We start from the raw sequence: 5,853 nt of genomic DNA on the forward strand, positions 1-5,853 counted from the left end.
ATGGATGCTGTAGGAGGGAAGGATAGCACCAGGTCCAGGCAGACCAATGAACAGAAGAACAGTTCAAGGAAGCCATGTGGTTTGTGGGGAACAAGCCAAAGTTAAGGTACTAGGATAACCGTGAGTTCTCTGTATGTTGGTCCCTGATCTATCTCCCTCTCCCTCTCCCTCTCTCTCTCTCTCTCTCTCTCTCTCTCTCTCACACACACACACACACACACACACACACACACACACATACTGAGTGGTCAGACTCCAGTTTGGGAGAGGCTATCACCATATCACCATCATGGTGTTAGGTGCTTTCTTTCTTGTGGAGTCTAGGTGAAATTACATCCCTTCTTTAGTCTGATGTGTCTGGTAATTTCTTGCTTTTGGCTTTGTTGATACTGTTGCAATTGGCCCATGTGTTCTACATCTGTTCTACTTTGGTAAACGTTTATGGCAACAACACTCTTTCTACTCTCAGGAGTAAGTTATTTATCAGACTATGCCTCATAGGTGGTGCTGGATAGAGGGTGTTGATTACAAGGTACAGGTCATCATCCATCCTCAAAATATAGTCAAATGCTTCTTGTACAAGAGTGTCTTGGTGCAAGTCACAATGTGGAACAACACTGTTTCACACAGGGTGTTGTAACTGACTTAGGGCAGAATGCAGCTTATTCCCAACATGACACATCTGAAGGATTTTTTAAGCTAATCAAAATCAAAACAGTTGAGCTGGGTGTGGTGGCACACACCTCTAATCCCAGCACTCCAGAGGCAGAGGCAGGAGAATCTCTGTGAGTCTGAGGGCAGACTGGTCTACAAAGTGAATTCCAGGACAGCCAGGGATGTTACACAGAGAAACCCTGTCTTGAAAAACTTAAAAAAAAACCCCAAACCCTTATAAACTTTTAAAGCATGGATTTCTGTAATATCATACTTTAATTTCCTTGGGCTAAAACCTCAGAGCAGATTTGCTGAGTCACAGCATAAATGTGCTTTGAAAGGACCAAGCAGATGACATAAAAGGCTGCTTAGTCTTCTCTCAGAGATCAGGCTTCAATTTCAGTTTCCTAAGACTTGAGCAAGCAGTTTCTGGGAGGGCCATGAACTGTAGTTGGAGTTTTCTCCAGTTCCTCCTGGGCTCAGACCCAAATAAGCACACAGAGGCTTATTAATTAAAACTGTATGGCCTAATGGCTCAGGTTTCTTGCTAGCTAGATCTTATATCTTAAATGAACCCATTTCTATAAATTTATACCTTGCCACATGGCTTGTGGCTTACTGGTGTCTTTACATCTTGCTTCTCATGGTGGTGGCTGGCAGCGTCTCTCTGTTCTTTCTCCTTCCTCCTCTCCAGTTAGAATGTCCTGCCTAACCCTATTCTGGTTAACCATTGGCTAAAAAGCTTTATTTATCAGCCAATCAGAGCAGCATATTTTCACAGCATACAAAAAGACATTCCTATCATTTCCCCCCTTTTTTTCTATTTAAAAGGAAGGTTTTAACTTCAACATAGTAAAATTACATATAACAAAACAGTTACCAAGCAAGAATTATAGTTATAATATCTAGTCTACTTATATTTGGCAAAATTAAAGAAAATATTCTATCTATCTTATATTTGTGAGTCTAAAGTTTCATATCTAATTTATCTTTTATCATAACCAGGGAAAATCATAATTATAACTATCTAGTCTTCAACTACATTAAAGACCTCAGAAGTATACAATTTTACCTAAGTAAACAGGAAGAGCATTGTAAGCAACTTCCAAAAAATCTAGAATGACAGAGACATCTGCTTGACTGGACAGTCATCCAAAGTTCCTCTGCAATGTTGGGGCATCCATCTTCGGCCCACAGGCCTAAAGTTTCTCAGTTGCTTTTCTTTGTGTCCTGTAGAATGTCTGGCAGTTTCTTCTGAAAAGCAGGAACTTGAAGAACCATCTTGCCTTGTAAATTTCAGTGGTCACCTTCCTATGGGCCCTGTATGTCCAGTCTATACAACATTTTGTCAAACAGTCCAGGCAAGAACAGTTTCTTGCCCAAATCGCTATTTTTGCCAAGAAGAAGATATGCTCTATATGGAGTGTCTTTGATGCCCATTTTCTCTCTGAATTAAAACGGTACTGCCAGGAGCAGATAAGTTTTTAAAACATTTTAAATGCCATATTCTGTAGGTCTTTGAAGTGTTTGAAGGTTACCTACCTAGTTGAATTATATATCTGTATATCTAGAAAACTCAACATGACTATAAGTTTCACTATCATAGTAGACTATCTATTAATCTGTATTTCTTAATTATCCATTATAATTTAAATGAGCTGCACAAACATAATACCTTAAACAAGAGTAGAAATATATATATAGTATAACAAAATTAACTTTAAATTTATATCAATAAACTAAAATCTATACCAATGTAAAACATTTTAAACAAGTTACTCTTTAAAAGTAAATTCAATAATCTGCCCCTTCATCCAATCATATCTATATCACATCCCCTTTTTTCTTTAGAAAGATATTGACTATGACCAATATCAATCTGTAACCAACAACCTAAACAGAGACAAACATCCATAATCCATTTTTTGGTAATGTGGGCATAGTTTTCTAGGCTACTTCCTGCTGATAAAGAGTGCTATATTCTGATGGGAATCCAGAGAAGATTAAAAATTATGGTCAAGTCCTGATTGGAATAGTCTGTGAGGCTGCATTGTCTGAGCCAGTTGCCTTGAAACAGTTCTGGATCTTGGATGATCTAGGTCATAGTGTCATCGGAGACCTTTCAGGGGGTCTTGGCTGGTCAAACATAATGTATTTTAATCTGGAACAAATCCATAGTCTCTTGCTTCCTGTGGAAACAAAAGCAGAGCCTCCTTTCCAAAGCAACATATTCTTAGATCCAAATTTTGAAGTCAAGATACCTTTAAAATATGCATATTTGTTTAACTCAGCAGCCTTTACAATCAAATGTCTTTCTACAGTTAAAAATCCCAAAGACAACATAATCCAGACTCTCTGTGTGATTTCCATTTTGACATGGCTTATTTTTTATATTACTTTTACTTTTTCTTTAAAGACTATTTTAAAAACTGTCTATTTCTGGTGCGTGGTGACCCATGGGCATCATGGTGTAGACATGGGGGCTCACATGACCCGTGCCTTCAGGAACTTCAACATGGAGAACTGGGCAGAGTGGGAGCTCAGCTAGATGAAGCCCTCCACGGCCCCCAAACACCTGTCCACCCACAGCCTCCTGTGCCAGCAGCTGAGCCAGCATCCAGAAATCAAAGAGGAAGTTTTTAGAAAAGATAATGAGCTGTTGTTACTAAAAGATGTCTATGTCGATTCCAAAGATCCGGTGTCTTCCCTGCTGGTAAAAGATGGTGAACTACAGCAAAATCCGAAAGAATTCAGACTTCCCATTGGACATCACTTGGATAAGAATGTCATGGATTTCTGGGGACCTCTCCAGCACTCTGCCTACTCCTGTTCTCATGTGGTCTTCATTTATCATGGTCTGTTATTCCTTGTCCTTCCTTTCTGTTCTTGATCCTCTGTAGAATGCTGGCAATGGTCGAAAGAAAGCCTGATCTGACCTAGTTTGGTGATCAGATGGCCAAACACCCTAGCAGTCGTGCTGGAACTCTCATCCAATAACTGATGGAAGTGGATACAGAGATCCTCGGCCAGGCCCCAGGTGGAGCTCCAGGTGTCCAATTGTGGAGAAAGAGGAGGCACTGTAAGAGCATGAATTGTTGAGATCAAGATTGGAAAAAGCACAGGGACAAATAGCCAGATGAGTGGAAGCACATGAATTATGAATCAAAGGCTGTGGAGCCCCCAGCTGGATCAGGCCCTCTGGATAAGTGAGACAATTGAATAGCTTGGTCTGCTTGGGAGGCATCCAGGCTGTGGGACCGGGACCTGTCCTTAGTGCATGAGCTGGCTGTTTGGAACTTTGGGCTTACACAGGGACACTTTGCTCAGCCTGGAAGGAGGGGACTGGACCTGCCTGTACTGAATCCACTAGGTTTAATTGAATCCCCAGGGGAGTCTTGGCCCTGGAGGAGATGGGAATGGAGGGGAGAAGATGGGAGGAAAGGTGGGGAAGGGGCGGGAGGGGGGAGGACAGGGGAACCCATGGCTGATGTGTAAAATTAAAACACAAATGTAATAATAATAATGATAAAAAAGAATGTCATGGACATTCCCAAAGGCACAATTTCTGTTGTAGAAGCATTGACACTTCTCAATAATCATAAACTTTCTCCAGAAATGTGTACTGCTGAGAAAATTGCCCAAGAGTACTATTTAGAACTGAAAGATGTAAATTTCCCCCTGAAATATTTTGTTACTTTTGAAGTCAAGATCTTCCCTTCTGAAGACAGGAAAGCAATACCATCAAAATGAAGAAAATCATAAAATAACATCCTCTGTGTACTCCCAAGCTCTGTGTCCTTGTTTTTAGTGTATTTAATTATACAAGTTACTGTGAACTGAATGCCCCTACTTTGAGTGCTCTGTGACCTCTTCAGGATTGTTCATAGAATGTTCTTTTTTTAAAAAAATTTATGTATGTGTAGTTCCTTGGTATATGTCAGCATGGCTAATCCCATGTATAAATTAATTACAAGTAAGAGAGGTAATGTGTCATTTTAGATACATGAGCTTTAAATTGGTCCTGTGGCCCAAATCATTTAATATTAAGTCTCACTTTCCAGTTTTGGCTGTTGGTTTTTTGTAGGAGACACTGAAGCAAGAACCCTCCTGACTCCTGTAAGAGTGCATTTGTTAGAGAAGAGATTCTCAGCAATGAGACATAGTGACTCTTTCCCAAATGAAGAAAGAGAAAACTGAGTACAAAAGCAGAAAAATATTGATTACTGCTCTGGAGAATGTTTATGTTTTGAATTGGTTTTAGGTAGAAAATAACTTTTTAGAAGAATTAGTGGAGTCTGTAACAGGTCAGCAGTCTCTCTTTAGACAAATAGAGGTAACTTTTCGAGAGACAGGCAGTACTTAGTACTTTAGCAATCAAAAATAAAAATATAGTCCATGAAGGAAATTACCAGTTCACTCACTTAAACTCAGGAGCATAACACACTCCAGTAACAGAATCTCAGATGAGGCAATATGGCCTGTTATACCTGTGGGTTCTTGGCTGTATTGTTTGGCCTCTGTAATTTAATTGCTATAAAAGTATAATGCACTTTGTATGAGTTCAGGACAGTGGTGACAATAAATGACAAAGGACCAAGCAAATACAAGTTCTTGTAGTTAAGGTGGATGTCTAAAGAACATGTGACTGAATTGTTTTTAGTTTATGGTATGAAGAGCCAGAACTTAGATTTTCTAAATCCTACTAGTATTTTGTTCTATTAGGCCAGAAAGAAACACATTTCAAAAGGATGGAATGGAGTTGGGGGAATTGGGACTGTCCATATACTTTCAAGGGAAGACAGATCTATTTCCCTTGAGATTCCCCTGGAAATGATGTGGAAGATGAGAGGGATTCAGTGTGATGACAGAGTGAGGCAAGTGTAACAGCAAAGAAAGGAAGTGAATGGGAAGTTTGTAGGCTTTTTTCCAACCTAGTACCAGTGAATAAACAGTCAATACAGAAGTTTAAGAGAACGCACTAATACTAATCAGTGCAAAATTATATTTGAAAACTCAATCAGTTAAAACCATCCTCTTTTCATTCAGAATGAATACTTGAATTACTAGTACTGCTACTTTTGACTCATTTTTGCTGTGGTTAGGCAGATGTAATATGGTTTCTATTCTATGGAATCACAATAAAATACTTCCATTAAAAAAAACTGTCTATTTCTTTATAAAACTGCATATATTACTTTT

At 39.2% G+C, this 5,853-nt stretch overlaps 1 pseudogene; it reads left to right on the forward strand.

The window, feature by feature from the left end:
* Positions 1-3,130: 3,130 nt before the first annotated feature.
* On the forward strand, positions 3,131-4,404 carry LOC118583552 (annotated as a pseudogene).
* Positions 4,405-5,853: the final 1,449 nt, after the last annotated feature.

The sequence above is a fragment of the Onychomys torridus genome, chromosome 5 (assembly GCF_903995425.1).
Source record: "Onychomys torridus chromosome 5, mOncTor1.1, whole genome shotgun sequence".
NCBI lineage: Eukaryota > Metazoa > Chordata > Mammalia > Rodentia > Cricetidae > Onychomys > Onychomys torridus.